General features: G+C 45.9%; 1 protein-coding gene across 5 annotated transcripts in view; it reads left to right on the top strand.

The window, feature by feature from the left end:
• GRN (granulin precursor) overlaps positions 1-21378 on the top strand; it is a 1937406-nt gene that overhangs the window by 176054 nt on the left and 1739974 nt on the right. For 2 of the 5 annotated variants that reach the window (XM_078645176.1, XM_078645172.1), the window contains exon 1: positions 4739-4853. The exons of 2 other annotated variants lie outside the window; for them this stretch is intronic. The gene's annotated coding sequence lies outside the window, so the exon portion shown is untranslated. Of the gene's footprint in view, positions 1-4738; positions 4854-18833; positions 18962-21378 lie in introns of those variants that run through there. One more of the 5 variants, XM_078645174.1, reaches the window with a different exon arrangement.

Raw genomic sequence — 21378 nt, 5'->3', positions numbered from 1 at the left:
AATAAGCTTGTGATGTGTGGAAAGGTGGATAATGGTGGGAAATTTGTCATTGGATACTATATACGTTTTATCTATCAGTAAAATTAAAAAGTACTGTGTGTTCAGGAGGAAAAGGAAAGTGAGGTTCTATTTTGAAAGTGGGACCTCTGAAGTGGTGTTCAAACTAACACTGAGATACAAATCCAGAATAATAACTTTGAATCTGAATTTAGTTTGTGGAGGAGCTCTTCCTTCTAGTCCAGTTCTTTCTGTGGTTTTCAAGCAAATTTATTTCAGCTTGCATTATGGCAGAGGCATGAAATGTTATGAGCTGGTTGGGTGGCCGAGCACTAGAAGGGAGTGTTTGGTTGAACTGGGGTTTAGTGAGGAAGCGGTGATTAGTGAGGCATATCTATGTTCAGGAAAGGCGTGGACTCTTCGGAAGTAGTGTCTCCAGTTATTTTCTGCAAAAACAGATGATGGACAGAATGCAGAACAATGTCATACGTTCACCCCAGTACAGAGATCTGGGCCTAAATCAATCGTTTTTTTGCTCACCATGCCATTCCAGTTTGAACCCAGCCATATGCAAATTAGTCTTGACCCTGTGCCCCATGGGAACAGTCCAGCCCGAACTGCCAAGCCAGGTCCTCCCTGGACTGGAAACAAGCATCCAAGGACCGGTTTCGGGCTTTCAGCCCTCTTCAGCCTGGATAGATTGATTCCAGTGGCATGGAGAGCACGGTCCAGGGAAGGCATGGCTTGGCAGTTCGGGCTGGACTGTTCCCATGAGGCACAGGGTCAGACTGATTTGCATATAGCCATGTCTGAACTGGGGTGGCAGAGTAGGCTAAAGAACGATGATGGATCAAACCCAGATCTTTTGACTGGGTGTGAGGATTGGTTCAGATGCTCCGTCCATCACCACCCCCTTTTGTACCTCCAGTTATTTTCTGGCGTAGTAGAAGGATGGGGTCCGCCTATGATTGTCTGAGATGAGTCCTGCACCTACTAACAGTAGCAGGAAAAGCCCGGTTATTGGGGTCTCTTCCAGCCTATACTGTCCGCATGATGCACCACAACTGCTATCCAGTGATTTGAAGGTATACTTGTAATGGTTGGAGTGCTCGTATTGATTTGGCTTACACTACGCTGAAGGTCATGAAGGTGGGGGTGATGGGCAGAGAGCCGTTGGAGTTCGTTAGGATTGAGTTTACATTGTCAAGTTTCTGTAGATCTTGGATTGTGGCCAATGGATTTAGAATACTCTTCAATTAGGTCAGAAGGGCCGGGATGGAGGGGATGCTGGCCAGCGCAGCCTTGCTGTGGTTATGCCGCGATCACATTAGCTACTAGATGGCTGTTTTGAAGTAGTCTTTGGTTAGACAGGTTTGATTCTTCAGAGCAGTGTCAGTTCACATTATGCCAGATAGCCGTGGTCTTGTCTGAATCCTGAAGCTGAGGTGGGTAGAACTGGATAAACCGAACCAAATTCCTGGGCTTCTACTATCTGGCACTAGCATACTTCCTAGACTGCTCATATTCTCTGCTTGAGAAACAGAACAAAAATGGCTGATCAGGGTAATTGGAAACAAAGTATATAACCACACAACCAATGAGTTTCGTGCAGCCAAGGGTTTAGATATTCCCAACAACTTGAGTATTTTTAGAAAAAACTTTTATATTACTCCATAAAGAATGGCATCAAATAGACACTCCGTCACAACAGTTAGTGCAAAAACATAGAAGAATATATACAAATATATGCAACAAATATATATACATCACATTGAAGGCAACATATACTTGAAAAAATGATGAATAACAATATAATACAATTATTGTGATGACACCAGTTTTTTCTAAAAATACTCAAGTTGTTGGGAATATCTAAACCCTTGGCTGCACGAAACTCATTGGTTGTGTGGTTATATACTTTGTTTCCAATTACCCTGATCAGCCATTTTTGTTCTGTTTCTCAATCATTGAGGTCCAGGTTGGTCAGTTGCAGGACCCTACACCTCTATTTGTGTACCATATTCTCTGCTTGGCAGTCGACCAGAACGTGCTAGGAGTTAACGTTGCTTAGACAGAATTTTGTGACACCACTCAAAGCTTCGTTGAACGAAATAGCTCAGTTTTGTATTAGTAATGCAGATTCCCCCCACCCCCCACATAAACCTCAGGAAGGCACAATGATATCTGCTAGTATAAGCTGGGACAAAGTAGCCATCTTAAGCTGCACAGAAGAGTGGTCTACCTCCAGACTCTTGGGGGTGAAGGTGTGATCCTGTTCTGTGCATTGCTTGTATGCAGAGCTGAGACCACTTGCGCTGCTTGGCATGAGCAGTCCTGCAGGTGTGCGAATGTGGTCTTCCTGTACATGACTTCAAAACGTCCAGCATCTCCATTATGCAGACCCTGGTCTGGTCCCTTCTACGTTTGCACTTATTACCTGCCAAAAGAAGTAAAACAGATTGAAACTGATGGAGTAACTCTAGAGCCACAGAACATGTGACCTCGGGGCCTTCGATTTGTGATTCAGCCTTCCCCCATTTCGTTACCCCGACAAAAAAAAAACTCTTTTGGGTCCTGCATAATAACTTGTGTAGCCCGCACTGCCTCATCCCCTTCCCACCATCACACACTTAAAGCTCCTTGATTCAAGACCAGTCCAGAGCACCACTGATCTCTCACGTAGCACACGAACATGCTTTCACATGACCACACTGCAAGTACATGCCCTTTCTAACCAACCTCTTCCTCGCCTTGTAGCGTGATACCAATCCAGAAGAGCACTCCAACCTCCCCCCTCCCCTCCCCATAAGGGACACGAAACGTTATACAAAGGAAGTTTCAATTGCAAGAAATCCGAGAAGAAAAATGCAATGTATGTGCCCAGTGATGCAGAAGCGCGTGGTCTGAGAGCTTGTTTCAGTTCCCATTTTTCACCTTAAAAAAGAAACTGACGAGTGTGCACATTCAAGCTAAGGGAAGTGGGCGTGGCCTCTTTTGTACTAACAAGACTGTTAATGCAAAACGCGCCTACTGTGAAAACACGCTCACAGCAGGAGCGGCCCGTACGAGGATGAGGGCGAATTAATAATTTAATTTTCCCTCGTCCTCTGTAGAGTCCTTGCACCCACCGCTCCAACCTGCACCGGCCGTTCCTGGCTAGGCGTGTGGGTACCCCTTGGTTGGAAACGGACACAGGCCGTCGGCCTCATTCCTGGTCCCTCAGTTGAAAGCTGTACCAGCTAGGATCTAGATTTGGCTAGCCTTGTAACATTACCTGGGTGCTGCATTCTGGGCTCCGGTTGCATCATGACGACTGATGCTTTCTAAAGAACTCGTTTTTCTTGTATTAGCTTGTGCTTGCTGTTAGCAGCATCCTCGCCCAGGCTCGCGGTATCACTCTTTCGCCTTTACTGTCGCCTGGGAAGTACGTAGCATGGATGTCCTTGGCAGTTGTCCCTCATGGTAGGGCGCACCGGAGTAGGTGTCTGTCAAGCTGCTGTGTATGTGAAGGGCTTCTCCGTCAACCAGGTCACAGATGCTGCTGTGTCGGGTGTGGGGCGCCTGGTTTGCCTTAATGTAAGGAATGCAGCTTAATCCGAGTACAAGGACTTTCACTGGCACCCGCGTAGCCCCGTTTCCTTCTCTGTAGTTGGCAGGTATCGGGGACAGTACTGAGTGTTACCCCATCTTCTCCTTTGCGCCCACCGGTGGGCCTCTCCGCTTCTGGATGGCCCGCCCCTACCACTGATGCTTGCGCTCTGATCCCATTGTGTTCACACACACTTTGTCATAAGGGTTCAGTGTCGGTGGGAGCTTTTGGGTTAGGCTCGCTTGGGGCACATAGGTTCCAATCCATGGCTTGCACCCTTACTGGTCCCTGCACACCATAATGCGTCCTCTAAATGGTTGCTTCACCCGAGCCTTAGAGTTGCTCTCGGTAACCTTTAAGCATTGACGCACGGAGAGTTGGAGGCAGACCCTTGTCTGCTGTCTCCTGAACAAATCCAACGAGAGCCCCCACAGGGCTGCATAGACTAGCTGGCCCCAAGTCCTGTATTCTCCTGTGTGCGAGATGAGCTCGCTTTACCTATTTATTCATTTTTATATAGCGTGTACCTCACCCGAAGGTACTATAGAGCTTTATAACCGCATTAGATGTTACTAAAAGCTACATAGATTTTTCATTATCCAGTCCATACGAATGTAATGCAATGACAGTCAAATTCAAACCAATAAACCCAGAAGGAGAGTATGAATCGTATGTATTACTTAAGAAGGCCCGTGTTCAGACCTCAGTTCTAGATGCGAGCCCCCCCCCCCCAAATAGAATTCCCTTTCATTACAATCTCAGAGCACCTTCTCACTTTTAAGAACATCTTGAAATTCATCCTGTTTACCACAACAGTTTGTCAGCCCTTCGCCTCCATGCAGTTGTTTTATTATTGAAGTCTGTTCCAGTGTCAAGAGTTGCTATGTAAATTGCTTACACTTGGAAATGCACTTTCACGAATTTTAGTTCCGAGTTATAAGGCGACCAGTCCTGAGCTGACCGTCTTGCCAGAAGGTACATTGAGGGGAGAAAAACAATGTTTTTTTAGTTGGTTTTTTTTTTTATACCAAGACTACGGTTTCGAGTCGTGCGTACTTTGTAGTGGACTTTTTCCAGCTACTTTTGTTTCTGGCAATTCCCCACACGCGGTCTCCGCGCTGGGCAAAATCGGCAGAGCACTTCCTTGTTTCTGACTCGGGTGGTCACATGCCCGGCCAGTCACGTGACTAGGCACCGAGTCCCAGCTCTGAGGTTTTATTCAAGGAGTCGTCGTTCGCGCTGGAGCTTGTGTTGAGCCACAGAGAAGGTAAAATCGGCTCTATTTTTATTTAGAATGTGTATTTGGCAGTTCGTTTTGGTTCTCTATAGTTCTACCGCTGAGACCAATTAACCGCGATGCTAGTTGTTTAAAGAAGAGGACGTGGGCCGTAATATTTAGTGTGATCACGACGAGGCTTTTCCTGAATTAGTTGAACCTAGTTTCCCCCCTTATGGATCTGGTACCTATAGTAGCTAGCATCCCGCTCGGTTGCATCTTTGAAAAACACACAGACCGTAATAAGCAACTTGATTAAAGATCTTTAAATGGGAACTCAAGAGCCCAGGTAACCTAATACGAACATAACGTGTGCCTGCCTGTATATGGATTTGTGTCGGTGCTGCAAGTGCACTGCAATATACCAGATTAAGTGCTATCAAGGTGGTTACTTATGAGGATGTTAAGACCTGAAACTACAAACTTCAAAAACGGAATGAATGCGAAAAAAGCACTGCAAACCAGCCATCAAGAGAAACTTCTGAAAGTACCATTTTGGAACAACTCTGCACTAAACTAAATCACATTTTTCCCTTTGTACAGAGCCCGTTTGCAGGTAATTTCGCCCGTAGACCAAGGGTACAGTTTCTCAGCAACTATCTCTCCCAATCTGTGAAATAACGTGCACATACTCCAGTTTGTGTGCCATGATTTGAGTGCCATCCATTGTGTATAGCCAGTGGGTCTCTGTATGTCAAGAGTTGTACTTCGTAGTCTTTGAAGCTGGCGTTTCACTAAGGGTGTGGTAGCTTACTGGCAGATCAGGGCTGTTCCCTCCCACGCCGGAGGGAACCGTCCAGGAAGTAGATCCATGTTTTGTGCATTTTAGGAATGGAAGGGCAGGCGCCACCCATACATAGCCATAGCAGCGGCGCAGTCACGGAGGATATGTGTCCTATATAATATATATTTATGTCTCTTTTTTTAGGTGTAAGGGAGGATAGACGATAGGGCCTCGTTGGGACAAGCCGGGTAGAGTAGAAGCTTGATCAGGGTTGAAGGTGACATTGGAGAGATACGTAATTCGTTTCTTGGAGTTCTAAGCCAATTCTGAAGTATCAAAGCGTACGTTGTATAAAAGATGGAGGGGGGGGGGGGGGAGCTGCAGTGGATCAGCGCACGGCGCGAAAACATTGGTCAGTTGCAGGTCCGAGGCTCCGATCCCAATGAGGGTTTAGCAGGTCGAGTGTCTGCTACAGTGATCGGTCTGTATCACGCTGATGACTGATTCAATGCAAAAAGCACACCTTGGCCGATTAATACCGCATGGTTCTGGGTTTATTTTACTGTGGGTATTTGATACCACGATATCAACTAGCAATATAGAGTGTGAGTGTATGTAGTGTGTGTCGCATGACTGTGCAGCTCTCGTCACAGCTTGAGATATAAAAATAAAAATATATATATCAATTTAAGTGCACAGCTTTTGCAATTTGCTCCTTATGCGCAGCATCGGACAACAGCTTTGTTAAAGCCAATAGGTCAAAAAGGCAAAACGTACTGGCTTTGTTGTTGGTGCTTGTTTTATATATAGTGTTTAGTACCACACATCTGTGGTTTCTTAGCACTTTTAACTACTCTATTTCAGTTTTAAAGGCACGGAGATTGACATCACGGAAGCAATATAATGTTTTAATGCGGCTCGCCAACTTATATCCTCTATAATCATACAATACATAAGGTTTCAAACTCCGATTTCATGCAACCTACAACTTGAAATATCAGAGCCAGTGACTTTGATTACATTTCTGAAATGTGGTCAAAGTCACTGGCTCGGATATTTCACAACCAATATTTAACAAAGTGGTCAGTTCTTTCCCTCCACTCTTCAAGGGGGTAGATCACATACGCGTGGACGGCAGAGTATATCCAGTAACATCGCAGATTTCCCCTCCAGTACTTGAATGTGTTACAAGTAGGTAACTGAGATGCCACAGCCTGTCAAATTTGTAGACTTTCATGAATTATAGCCAGAAACCTTTCCATAGAAAAGAGGAACTATACCTTACCCAACCACATGTTAATCAGCGGGGAAGTTGGTTGCTTCTGTGTCTGGGTTATGGACAATCAGGCCGCAAGTAACAAATGAGCAGTCCACTTTCTCACTGGCCTGGTCGGGGGCAAAAACCAGGGCTGTCCTCTGGATCCCCCAGTAGTAGCACTAGCTGTTAAAATGGAAGGAGATTCTGTTATGGCTTTGATATGAGAGGATTTGTCTCAGATGTTTTTATGTGGATCTTGAATACTCCTTCCCCCCCCCCCCCCCCCAGCCTTTCCAACAAGAGTCAGAACCTCCAAAGACTGTCTTAGGGGAGATAACATCTCGTCTCGAGTGTGTATGCATTCTCGTTGTGTTAAATGCAAATAGGGTTCAACTGCTCTTTCAAATAAACTGGGAAAAGGTCTTTGGAGTGGAGCTCCAGGAAGTCTCTTGGGTGTTAAACGCATTTATATTTTGGCAATAGCCTAGGAGCCTGGACATATCTGTATTGCCATGTTATGCCTTTGCATCTCACCTTGTTGGAGCCGGAGGTCGATGGGAGAAATTAACTTAATGTTAAGAATTAAGCTTTGCAGTAACTCCATTTTAAGCGATCGAACATCAAACAACTGGACTTGATTCGTTTAATTAGAGGAAACCATTATAGTTTTGGGTATTTTAGCAATACTTTTTTTAACTGCATTTTGTCAAAAGTGAAAGCATTTTACAAAACCAGCATTTGCAAAGCCAATAGGTCTTGTGTATGCGGAAGGCATTGCCTTTGCCCCTGTGTTTTAGCCATGTTGTATACCAGCATTGCTGCAGTTCAGTATGGTTAACAGTTAATGGAGTGGAGTATGCATGTGGTCGCAGCACACTGCCATTTCAAACACATTTTCAATTAAAATGACCATTACATTTGCAGACACACAGTTTTACTGACAAAAGTACGCAGCGCACAAAGTATAATCTGTGGAAATGGCATCACCTAGTGTATTGATTTTGTTTTGATCATATTCAAATTTTTGTTTCCACCACACTTCAGGGTAAAAAAAGTAATTTGTGCTTTACTAACTTTGATCTATTCTGAAATGTGTACCGATATTTTACTAGCATTAATGTTGTGTACTAGGAAAAACATACTATAGCATTTCCTTTTACATCCCCAGCAAGATTGTCACATAAATCCTCTCACTTTGAAGGCAGAGAAAGGAAAGTAAGCACCAATCTCCCTGGAAGACAGCCTAACATTAGCCCTCTGTCTTTGCATTGTAAATGTGGCAAGATAAAACCACAAGTTAAAGACCTGTGTATTGCTCATTCACTTTTGAACATCAGCATGGTCATTTTGGGGGTACTGCAGCACCCCCACTCCTGTTTGCAGCACATGGTATGGGCCTGAAATTGATGAAGAGGATTGTTTATTTTAGTCTGTGCTGTCTGGTATTCGTATAGAGCACCAACCAAATATAAACAAGCTTGTAGATCGAACATTGTTCCTCACAGGCATGTGAGATTGGTGTGCTGGCATAGATAAATGCAAGCAGTCCAGCAGAAAGATAAGAGGCAGGAAACCTTTTCAAACAAAAAATGCAGCACGTTTACTGCTTTGAACTAGCATACAGGAGCCAACTGAAAACGTGTTCTCCTGAAGTGGAGCCAACTGAAAACGTGTTCTCCTGAAGTGACCCACAGAAAAAGGAGTTCCCAGAAAGTGAGCATATGTGGAAGAATACAAGGAGCTGATCAGAGGTGGCCAACAAGCCATGCTCCATGGGAGGTCCAACGATCTGCTGGACAGCCTAAAACAAATAAAGCCAGCAAATCGAAAGCAAGCCAATGTGAGTTACAAAACATCAGGCCAACAGTAAGCAATGGGTTGGAATGTATTCCTAAGAAAGCTCTTGGCACATTCCCAATATCTTTGCAACCAGACTGCTGTGCTGTCTTGTAGGCTGGGACCTAAAAGCATACGTTGTCTTGGTTAGCACTTCGAAAAATGTGTACATTTCGACGTCCCTGAGTAAATAAAATATGCTGCTTTTTTTTTATATAGAATTCTGTTCGGAATAAGGGACGCCACACGCACAACAAGTATGCAAGCAGTTCCTTTTGATTTAGTCTGACAGCACACTGTGTTCCTGTTCAGAAACTCATACCTCTCAACAGTGTTCCCCATGTCGATTATTGTGTGTGTTTGAACCACAGGTTCCGTCATTACAATCAAGTTGCAGATTAGATGTCTGGCGTATGTGGAGTCAAAGTGCAGCCCCAGTTCTGTGTAAAGCAATTAAAGTTGATGAAAGTTCCTGAGAAGTCTACACTACAGTGGCCGAGTACCTGCTGGGAAGGCTACCGATAGAGGTACTGCACGACTACGCAGCTTAAAGCCTTACATTTATACATAGTATCAGAAAGAGACAATTGGTTCTAGATTCGTTACCTTAGAATCACCCTCAGGCTGGATCCAGAGACTTTTTTTCGTCAGCAGTACCCCTGCGCTTCGAAAGATGGCATCGGTCGACTCCGTATTCGCCGTTGGCGTCGTAGTCACCGGAATGATGTCGCGGTATCTACTTAGACGCCGACCTTGCGCACCGATGTCCGTTCTTTCTTTTTCCATGCGAGCCAGTGCAGATCTGGAGAGAGCGGGACCCTTTAGTCACTTTTTGACTAACTGTTTTGGCGACTTTTGTCGACACCGTTTTTTTTGAGTCTATCGACTCTTGGTGCACGCAGGGATGTCCAGTCGTCCTCGGCCTGGCTTAAAGGCTTGCAACACCTGTCACAAGCTGATGTCGGTGACAGACCCGCACCACTTGTGCCTGGAGCGCGACCATGATCCCAAGTCATGCTCCGACTGCGGGACCATAAATCCGAAGTCTTTGCGAGAGCGGTCCCGAAAGCTTCTCGATGCCCGGCAGTCCGCTCTGTGCTGTTCAAGATCCCAGTTGCGTGGGAGGTCGAGGGACCGGTCGCTGTGTCACCACCATTCGTCAACTACATCTTCGCACTCCTCAGGTAAGTCGAACCACAAGAAGTCGAAGAAGCATCGTCGCTCTTCGCCTTCTCCCCGGCCGTTGCTTCGAGGGATGCGGACAGTGCCTGTCCTGCGACTCCGCGTGCGGAACCTGAAGGGTTGACTCAGTTTCTCTCCTTTTCTGGGAGCCGGAACGACCCCTGCCCAGCTTTGGAGTTTCTACAAAGCGTTGCATGCCATCTTTGGGCCACCTGTCTCCGCCGAGCCCCGTGGACTAGCCTGGGGGGCCCTGGGCCTTTGATGCCGGTGGCTCTTGCGCCTCAGGGTTCCCTTGGATCCAGATCTGGATCTGCACCGGTCAACATCATTATTACACCTCCCCCAGCGCTGAATGTACCAACGCCACTTTCCATAACTGACACCGGCTGTATCCCCAGCCGACGCAGACTCCGGCCTCCACCCCGCTTTGGACACAGAGCCAGACCAACTTCTACTGACACCGGATCCGGCGCAGAGCGGTACGTTTGTACCTCTGTACTACCCTGTACTACGTTCCCTATAGGTCAGATTGGCAGCCAGAGGAGGGTGAGGAGGACAGAGGGGTCTGTGGACCTTTTAGCTGACGAGTTGAATGAACCAGACAGGAGAGAGGCGTTTGGGGAAGCCTGTGGTCTAGACACCTCCCCAGACCCTGGCGTGCTATCTCCTCCTACCGTGGCTACGGAGGAGGGGGCTTCTAATGCAGTGGTGTTTCGTAGGGTGGCCAAGGCCATCAACCTCTAGCTACCTATGGTGGCAGTCAGGACGTATCTCCTGACTGAGGTGCTTCAAACGGCAGTGGCCTCTTTGAAGCCCCTGCTGCCTTTTTAATGAAGCCCTTACCAACATCCTTTTGGGCATCTGGTCCAGGCCCAACACAGGGGCTCCTGTGGATAGGATGACTGCCCAATGCCACCCCCTGGCTCCGGGCGACCCCTCTTTCCTCTGCCAACACCCAATCCTTGAGTGCTTGGTGGTCCAAGCCTCTACGTCCAACGGTGCATTCCCTTATGCACCACCTGATGGGCATCCAAAAAGCTGGACTAACTTGGGAAGAAGTTTTTTTCCTCCTCCAGTTTGGGTCTGTGGTTGGTAAACACTGCATGTCTGTTGGGCCGTTCCTCCCATTGTGTGGGGGATACGGTAGCGCAGGTGCTGCCAAAGTGCCCGGAGGAGGCCCGGGCCGTTCTCTCCCATGCAGTCGCCGAGGGGAGCGACGCAGCGAAGTTTGCCATTAGATGTGGACTGGACACAGCCAACTCCCTAGGCAGGACGATTTTCATGTTGGTAGCTCTTCAATGTATGCCTGGCTGAGGTCGACTGTTTTTTCTGGAGATGTCAGACTACTTTGCTGGACATGCCTTTTGATGACAACGCGTTAGAGCACTTCAAGGACTCCTAGGCTACGACCAGGTCCTTGGGCCTCTCCACCACCCTCCCTGTGCAGTCTGCATTTCGCGCCTTTCATGACTATGGAAGGGGTGCCCGCCACAATCTAGCCGATGCCACAGCCCGGCGCAAGCTGTCCAGCCCCATAGCGGCTGAGGACGTGGGACTCGCCTTCGTGGGTCTGGGGTCCAGAGAGCAGGCCAATCCAGCAGCGCCCCCTCTGCAGCAGCCTCCAAACCCTCCTAGTCTGACCTGTAAGGGCCACCAATCGCCAGTGGGCGGCAGGATTATCCATCACCTCCCCCCACTTGCGCAGCATCAAGTCGAACAGGTGGGTTTTGGAAAAAGTCCGAAGGGGCTACTCCCACCCCTTCAAAACTACCCCTTAATCCATGCCACCTTAGCACCATCACATGTCCGAGGATCATCTGCCCTTCTCCTTCAGGAAGTTACGGCTCTTAGCCAAGGGAGCCATTGAGCGAGTTTCTGCCCCAGAAGTAGGTTGTGGACTTGCAGGACGCTTACTTTCACATCCTCGTCCTGCCGGACCACCAGCGTTGTCTGCGGTTCAGGGTAGGCCACTAGCACTTTAAGTTTACTGTGCTCCCCTTTGGCTTTACCAGCACCCCTCGGGTGTTCACTAAAGTGATGACATTGGTCACAGCACATATGCGCAGATCATGGGTTCCATGCTTCTCCTATCTCAACGACTGGCTGTTGAAGGCGGGCTCACCCCTGGCAGTCGTCTCCCATCTCCAGACTACGGCGGACCTCCTGCATTCGCTGGGGTTCACTATAAACGTACCGAAGTCATACCTGATTTTCTATTAATCTACTTTTCATCAGCACGGTTCTGGAAATGACAGTTTTGTGCTTATCTTCCGGAGCAGCGAGTCCGGGATATTCGGGCTAGGATTCTGGTTTCTCAGCCTCTATCCTGGGTTTCGGTCAGGATGACCCTAAGGCTGCTGGGCCTCATGGCCTCCTGCATCCTGCTAGTACATCATGCCAGGTGGCATATGCAGTCTCTGCAGTGGGATCTAAAGTTACAGTGGGTACAGCATCAGTGTCATCTGTCAGATTGCGTTCAGATGTTGGAGGGCACTGCAAGACAATTGCAGTGGTGACTAACACACCAGGATTGGGTTACCGGCAGACCCCTCTCCCTTCCCCCTTCACCAACCTGAGTTCAGTGGTGACCGATGCATCACTTCTGAGGTGTGGGGACTAATGGGAGAGGTGGAGATCAGAGATCTGCAGTGGAGTCCGGGCTCCACATCAACCTTCTTGAACTTCGGGTGATCTGGCTTCCACTACAAGCATTCCTTCCCTCTGTCCGGGGAAGAGCAGTGCAGGTGTTCACGGACAACACCACCGCCATGTGGTACTGCAACAAGGAGGGCAGGGTGTGGTCATGGACCCTATGTCCAGAGGCTCTTCGTCTCTGGACATGGTTGGAACATCCGGGCATATCATACAGTCGGAGTAAAAGTATACACTTTATTTAGTGGTATAGGTATTGGACCGTGTGCAATCAGTGGCATTTAGCATGATGGTACAAATATCAGCGCACGTTGAAACCTCTCGTTTCTATTTCACACAGTAACGGAATCTACTACAATTTCCAGGCTTTTTAACCCTGTTGAATACCTTTTGTAAATGGCCAAGTCACCCTTAAGTCCACGGTCCAATACCTATACCACTAAATAAAGTGTATACTTGTACTCCGACTATAAGAATTAGAGACAGAGGTTAGATGTTCATGGTTATACACTATCTTCCCTTTTTGACACATCCGACACTTCTCCACAGGTGTCTGATCAAGTGAGGCTGTTCTCTCGCAGCAACCGAGGAAGTTCCACCTTTCGGATAGATGAGAATTCTTTCATGTGTTCGTTTAAGGGCTGTTTTCCTTATGAATATAACTGATCACTTTAATAATGATGCTGCGCGCATCAGGTGCTGTTGCCGCTTTTATTTATTTTTTTAGCTGTTATTACTTAGACAGTTTGGCCATTTTACAGTTTTAAACCGAGTCGTTCTAACATGGGTTTCAGGATGTTGTAGGTTTGAGTGTCAGACAACAAGATAGGCTTGCTGCTTGTCTTTGATTGTACGCCTTTTTCCTCTCCATTCATACAGCGGGGCCTCTATTCCTGAGCTGTCGCCAGGTGAGGTGAGGTCCGGTACTCGTGAATCTCTGGTGAGCATAATATGATGTGCATATTTAACCAGGAAGCAGTTGAACGCAAAAGGAACGATGATAACCTATGTGTCACGTTCATAATGTCTCTTTTTATATTTGATCTGAGTGGTATTTTTTCCTCATAGACATTCTCTTTTCAGGTGCCATCAGCATCTGGGGATTTTTGGAGGAATTCTATGCCTGAAATTCAGGTTACTTGGTTGTATTCGTTCCAACCTATTTCTATTTTGATACTATTTGTTTTTTCCCTTTGCAGTAGCAATATTATACATAGCGGTCCTGAGGAAGGCCTTGGATTATTTAGCATCCAGTTGGCTGAAACATGTAGACCTAGCTTTTCCTGCAGTTATTTTGTTAAAACTGCTTTTGCACTGTTTTTAATTTGGATATCAGAAGATACCCATTAAAATATTTTGTCTTGTGGTATCCAATTTTAAATTGCACTTATCACCCCCCCCTTTTTTTTGCGCTGCCCCCTTCACTCCACAGAAATTCTTGTTCACCTCTTATGGGTCCTGTAGAGCTCCATTTCTTAGATCACATTTGAAAACATCCGTGAGTTCCCTTCTGATGGACAGAAGGTTGCTGCCCTTGGTTACTTTTAATGTGTAGCTACACAATGGGAGTATGCTGTTCCTATATTAAAAATGGAGGATTTAAAGCGTTCTATGTGTGGACATCATTAATCCTATGAATCCAACAGGGTGCGGAGAGGGAACCTCTCCATTCGGAAAAAGACCCTCGCACACCCAGCCAGCTAGATGTCTTGCTTAATCATCGGGTCGGCGGTGCAATACCCGATCGGCACCCGTGATTGGGCCTTCTCGGCGGAGATCTTTTTTCTTATGCCGGTGGGTGAAGTGCGAGTGAGGGCCCTAAGGTAGTGTAGGTGAGGAGTGAGTGAAAGTAAGTGGGCTAAAATAGAGAAGGAGGTCCACTCAAAACAATTTTAATGAACGTGGCCCCTACCCTAAATAAAAAATTTAACCAGGTGCTTAGCTGCATTCAAGGATATGGAGACTATGTACTTGTTGTGAGAATGAAGGTCAACCTGTTTCTTGCCTATTTAACTTATTAGATGGCAATTCATCAGGACCAATAAGATCTACCTACACTTTTTGGTAGTGGTCAACCAGAAAAAGGTGGGAGTGTGGGTGACCACCAATACAGCACCCTAAAAAGTGGTACCTTGTAGATCATAGACACAACCTGCAATAAAATAAAAGAGAATAACATTAAAATAAACTTTCCACTGAGTTCTAACTAGAACCGGAACCAAGTGCATCACACCAAACGTAATCCATGAAGATGCACTTAAAACATGCTAGGGTAACATCAATTAAAGGGACTAGTGGCATGCATGGCGTGAGCACACGGTGTCACTTACAATGGTATCATGTATGAGAGCATTAGCAGAGGCGGAGAGCAGTATTTTATAGTGAACTCGCCCAATAGGGTCACAGTTGGCTGCCATCAGTACCGGCACCTGTAGACACTCAAAGTAGTGTCCTGGTGGTTGAGGAGACAAACAAATGTAAGGTATTTTAAAAAATTGACATCAAGAGCAGGACCCGTGTGTTAATCTCACCTGCACTGTAAGGACAGAACGGAGATCACAGGTCCCCAGGAAAACTGTCATGCTAGCGTATAGCCAACAAGGAAGCTCGACCTTCAAGGAAGGAGGCACATCAATGAGGTATAAATCACCCCTCAACCCCGGTCATCAGGCCGACAAACACATGGAAGGTCTATGCGTGCTCCGGACCTGAGATGGTGTGATCTGTGCACTGCCCAGGCCCCCCCCCCCCCCCCCCGAATGAAGATCCCGGGGACAGGCGAAGTGGAGGTTATTTTACCATCTTGTCAGGTTAGGTGCGTGTAGCTGGATGTGAGCGGACAAACACAACTATTGCTTAGCCGCTGTTCTGAAACCATGCCGGTCGCTGGGTCCGTTTAGGTTTCAGAAACACGCGACGTCAGAAAGCTGGTGAAAAAATGCCTCGCACACAATGACCCCCCCCCCCCCCCCCCCGATCACATGTGTAACCACAAACACTCCAGATTCCAATCGAATAAGGAAAATAATCCACAAGCACTGGCCTATCCTCAACACAGGAACCCTGAATATATCAGCCCCTAGGTTCGCTTTCAAAAGAACGAATAACATCAAAGATATGCCGATCCACACAAGACCTAAGAGACACAATAACACCAAGGGGCAAACACTATGGGATCCCCCCCCCCGTCACAGGACATTACCCCTGCGGATCATGCTCGGTCTGTCACTTAACTAAAGCAACAAAGGAACTCTGTTTCCAGAATGGAGTACATTGGAGAATGCCCACTCACACCAACTGTAACACCACCAACTGCATCTACCTTATGAAATGTAAATGTGGTCTACTTTACATTGGAATGACCACCAGAAAGGTCAAAGTCTGCATAATGGAGCATAGGAGCAATTTTAGATGCCAAAAAAGTAACACTAAAATGACCACCCAATTGAAAGATACACAACATACGTCAGACGCATTTGAGTGGGGTGTCCTGGAATCACACCCGGGATTGTCAAAAAGCGCTCTGTTCCGAATGGAACAACGATGGGTTGTCAGGCTGCAACTGACCACACAGGACTGAACGAAAATATCCCCAAAAGTCTTCTGACGTAGCAACCCTGCATTCCCACGTCCATAGTCCCCCTGCATAGTCGTCTCCTTCTTGACACTCATGGCATGATACGACATGATGCAACCTTTAACCCACTGCTAACACTAGGCCCAGCCAGTGGCATCCTTTATCGGGTTACGTCTCATTGGTCCCTTGCTTCTGCAATCTGAGGGGACAATTTTTAGACATGTATAGCCTCCAAGACTAGGGCTACCACAGTAGGATCTGAATCCACGAGGTTTTATCAGGGGGAATGTGGCAAAAAAACTACTAGAATCTTGACACTAGGGCCACAGAGGGGAGGATGGCCGGCACTACTAGACAATCTGTTTCCATTCAATGTCGAAATAGGAACTGACCTTTCACAAACTTGTAGGGAATTTCTAATAACCCTACGTCGTGTGTTTCTGAAACCTAAACGGACCCAGCGGCCGGCATGGTTTCAGAACAGCGGCTAAGGAATAGTCGTGTTTCTGTCCGCTCACATCCAGCTACACGCACCTAACCTGACGAGATGGTAAAATGACCTCCACTTCGCCTGTCCCCGGGATCTTCATTCCTTGGGGGGAACTGGTGAGTGCACAGATCACACCATCTTAGGTCCGGAGCACGCATAGACCTTCCATGTGTCTGTCGGACAGATGACCGGGGTTGAGGGTTTATTCCTCATTGATGTCTCCTTTCTTGAAGGTCGAGCTTCATTGTTGGCTATACGCTAGCATGACCGTTTTCCTGGGGACCTGTGATCTCTGTTCTGTCCTTACAGTGCAGGTGAGATTGACATCAAGAGCAGGACCCGTGTTAATTTTTCAAAATACCTTACATTTGTTAGTCTCCTCAACCACCAGGACACTACTTTTGAGTGTCTACACGTGCCAACTGTGGCAGCCAACTGTGACCCTATTGGGTGAGTTCACTATAAAATAATACTGCTCTCTCCGCCTCTGCTAATGCTCTCATACATGATACCATTGTAAGTAACACGGTGTGCTCACGCCATGAATGCCACTAGCCCCTTTAATTGTTACCCTAGCAGGTTTTAAGTGCATCTTCATTGATTACGTTTGGTGTGATGCACTTGGTTCCGGTTCTAGTTAGAACTCAGTGGAAAGTTTATTTTAATGTTATTCTCTTTTATTTTATTGCAGGTTGTCTCTATGATCTACAAGTTACCACTTTTTAGGGTGCTGTATTGGTGGTCACCCACACTCCCACTTTTTTGTGGTTGACCACTACCAAAAAGTGTAGTTGGATCTTATTGGTCCTGATGAATTGCCATCTAATAAGTTAAATAGGCAAGAAACATGTTGACCTTCATTCTCACAACAAGTGCATAGTCTCCATATCCTTGAATGCAGCTAAGCACCTTGTTACATTTTTTTTTTAGAGTAGGGTAGAGGCCACATTCATTAAAATTGTTTTGAGTGGACCTCCTTCTCTATTTTAGCCCACTTACTTTCACTCGCTCCTCACCTACACTACCTTAGGGCCCTCACTCGCACTTCACCCACCGGCATAAGGAAAAAATATCTCCGCCCAGAAGGCCCCATCACGGGCGCCGATCGGGTATTGCACCGCCGACCCAATAAGGAGCAGACCCGATGATGAAGCAAGCAATTTAGCTGGCTGGGTGTGTGAGGGTCTTTTTCCGAATGGAAAGGTTCCCTCTCCACACCCTGTTGGATTCATATGATTAATGATGTCCACACATAGAATGCTGTAAATCCTGCATTTTTAATATAGGAACTGCATACTCCCATTGTGTATCTTGATTAACGAACATGTATGCTAAACCTGATTAAATAATAGTCCTTTCTGCTCCTCACTTTGTTTCTACTTTAATGTGCAACCAGGAGGAGATTCCAGATGAAGAAGCAGGTCACCTTGGTGAGTGATGGGAATCCGTCCTCCTAGGATTTTCCTTTCCTTTTCTTGAAAAACAAAATACCTATTTTCCCCTCCCTTTTCCTGGCCCTCTGGCTATGAGATCGCTGCGACTCAGATGTAGTTTTTAGGTCTTGCCTGATCCAGCTCATGTGATGCTCTGCGAGGCATTTAGTAAAGGCTTTTCAGCTTCGAAATCACGCTCGTGCGTTTTTATTTTTTTTTAAATTAACCCGCGATTGGCCTTTGTGTGTCTTTCTAATAAAGACCGCACGCAATTGGCTCAAGGCGGGTGCATGTCCCCTGCCTTCTCTCGTCCTTTTCCTAGGGTCCGCGGGAGCACGCTTTAATCCCATCTGTTTCCAATTATCATGTTGGCGATAATTGGAAACAGATGGTGGTGCTCGCGTTTTTTAGGTTGAGCCCTGCAGCTACTTTCACTTTTTACCAAAGGCTTGTCAAATTACCAAATGCAGCTCGGCTGTAAAAAGCAGCTAAGTGACTTGTTTACGTCCGAAGAACAATACTCTTAACCGGGAGATGAAATCATTTGGAGAAGGGTGAGCCACCATGCTCTGGAGCTAGCAGCCTTTTGCGCAGTATCCTTTAATTCAGTGTTTCATTCATAAACTTGGGAGCAGTGTGTGAGTGGTTCATATTTGTAAACACAGGCTTACAATACACCTGGCAGGAAGGCGTCCATCTATGCATCACCCAGTGTTGCACTGCAATACTGTAACCATGGCAACAGATGTGTCAAACACTTGTAAATCGTGACTAATTTTATGAATCTCATCATGAACACCCATATCTCATTCCGTACAGTGGCCCTTAAGCTGGACATTTGTGATTTTGCTGAGCAGAATGGGAGATGTCATAAGGAGTTTAAGATTCTGACTCGATCAGGCCTGACAGCTCTGTATTCCCTGCATGGTGGCATTGTAAAATACTGGGTGAGTGTTTTTTCCGTCTTCCTCGAGCGCTATGTAAAACCCTGCATGTTTATTTGCCATCGTTAAAGGAACGTGTCGGCGTTTTTTAAAAACTGAAAAATGTTGTTCAAAGTCAAACGTAAACTGCTGTGAGTGCCTGCAGCTTTTGGCGTGCTTGGCATTGTATATATGGTGAACTTTTTGCCTTTCTGAAAGAATACTTCCTTAATTTCTTTCTCTTCGCTGAAGGAAGTCTAAGAACGGAAATGGTCATTCCGTTTTATCAACAGGAAGCTGGCTGTACAAGTTTGCAAAGGGGCTCTTAGTTTCCCACTCTTTGCGAAGTACTGCAGAGTCACTGTTCTGCCGTTTTTTTAGGAGCCTCAGTTGGCCCCCTCCAAAGGAGCTATTACAGGGGTCACTTGGCGCTCCCTGAAGCCGTTCTCTAGTGCCTGTGCTTTGTACTCACCCACCTATTTGAGTACTTGCGTCTTCCCTGTGGGCAGGTGTGATCGTCGATGAAGCTGTGGTCCAAAGATTATATTCTTGACTGTTAATTCACATACCGACTGGGATTGCTCCGGGAGTTAAACACTCACCTCTGAGAGGTGATCTGCAGGTCAGGAATTCGAATCTTGGCAGGGACCATCTCGACTGCCATCCTTCCGAGGTTTCAACATAGACTAACATTGAACTGAGTTAATACTCGGTTATTATTTAAAAACACACCTCATAATTACTGCACTTCAAAGCAATGAAAAGGTAGGGTGAATCTCTATATATTAAGAAAATTATCGTTAAATGAAAGATCTGGGGTGTAATGTTAGCTTTCCTTGTGGGGAAATCACTTTCGGCCTGATTCACACACCCAAACTTTCAAAATCTGAAATGTACTCCTGTAAGATTCTTCCTTTGTTTGGAGACATTTTGATGGATCCCCAACAATCCCAGGAGTAGCTTTGAAAACTTTCGACAGTTGTAGATTTCCAGGGTATTCCAGTTACTCAAAATGTACCCCTGAGTACGTCATGCCGTGATGTGCATATGTTTGAATAACTTTTCCTACCTCCTCCACAAAGACCTTATTTTCACTTTGATGAACCCTCTTTCCCCGCACTGTCATTCAATGTGAAGGTGTCCACTCCACTTTTTCTCCATGGGAAAAGGAAGGACAACTAAATCCTTGCATTGCACTCAATGCAACATACACTCCTACTACCACTCAGTGCCACATAATTACACGCCACATAATTACTCTACTGAATGCAACATACACTCCACACAATACCACTCAGTACTTCACACAATACCACTCAGTGTCACATAATTATTTCCTACATAATTACACTGCACTCAATGCAATGTACATACCAAATACCACCCAGTTTCACATAATTACACACCACATAATTACACTCTACTGAATGCAACATACACTCCACACAATACTACTCAGTGCCACTTAATTATATGCTGCATAATTACACTGCCCTCAGTGCAACATACACTCCAAATAATACCACTCCGTGCCACATATTTATACGCCACATAATTACTCTACTGAATGCAACATACACACCACACAATACCACTCAGTGCAAGAAGTTGCCAGCAGTGCAAGTACAAATAAGTAGAAGACCTTTTTTTGTTAATCTTTTTGTAATCAGGTTTTTCAGTTTTATGTCATCTTCGTTTGTATAAAGGTAACAAAAATGCTTCAAACAGAGAGCTGTGTTTAAACTATTGGTGATGGTGTTTAGAGCACGACAAGGGATCGGTCCGCTCGATCTACGGAGGAAAATAACAGCCTACAAAACGGCCTGTGCACTAATCCAGCAACTGGAATCTGCTTCTCCCTTGTAAAGTCAAGAAAACCAAATCGGGAGGACGCACATTATTACATCTTGCCCCTCTCCATTGGAATCGTCTACCGGATGAGTTACGGGCCTGCCCTAGTTTGGAACAATTTAAGAAGCTCCTAAAAACCTGGCTCTTAACTGCTGTAACACCTGTCTTAGGCACCAGCACTGTTTTGCTAAGTGCACCGAGAGATCCCTGTTGGGATGGTTCATTGCGCAATACAAATCTTAAATAATAATTAGGTCTCCCAGTTTTCCGTTTTTACTGATTTTTACAGATCATTACAGACAACTATTTATTTTCCTATCTGTATTTATTTTTAAATACAGAAAAATACGGAAAATAGATCTTCTTTGGATGCTTTTTTCGACTGTCAATCATGAATGCCAGTCAGTAGGTGTACAAACTGAGAGGTAGGGGAGATTAAAAAAAGACTGGATTTCATAATTAAGCTTAATTAAGTGTAGATCTACAGTTATCTATGCTTTTCTACAATGCATGTGTTTTCAGATAACACTATTACACTGTATATCGCTGAAACATTATGGACATTCAAATGTGAATATGCATTTATCAGT

Source organism: Lissotriton helveticus, chromosome 5_1, assembly GCF_964261635.1.
Source record: "Lissotriton helveticus chromosome 5_1, aLisHel1.1, whole genome shotgun sequence".
Classification (NCBI taxonomy): domain Eukaryota; kingdom Metazoa; phylum Chordata; class Amphibia; order Caudata; family Salamandridae; genus Lissotriton; species Lissotriton helveticus.
The sequence above is the reverse complement of the archived record's forward strand: the minus strand, read 5'-3'. Positions and strand labels throughout refer to the sequence as shown.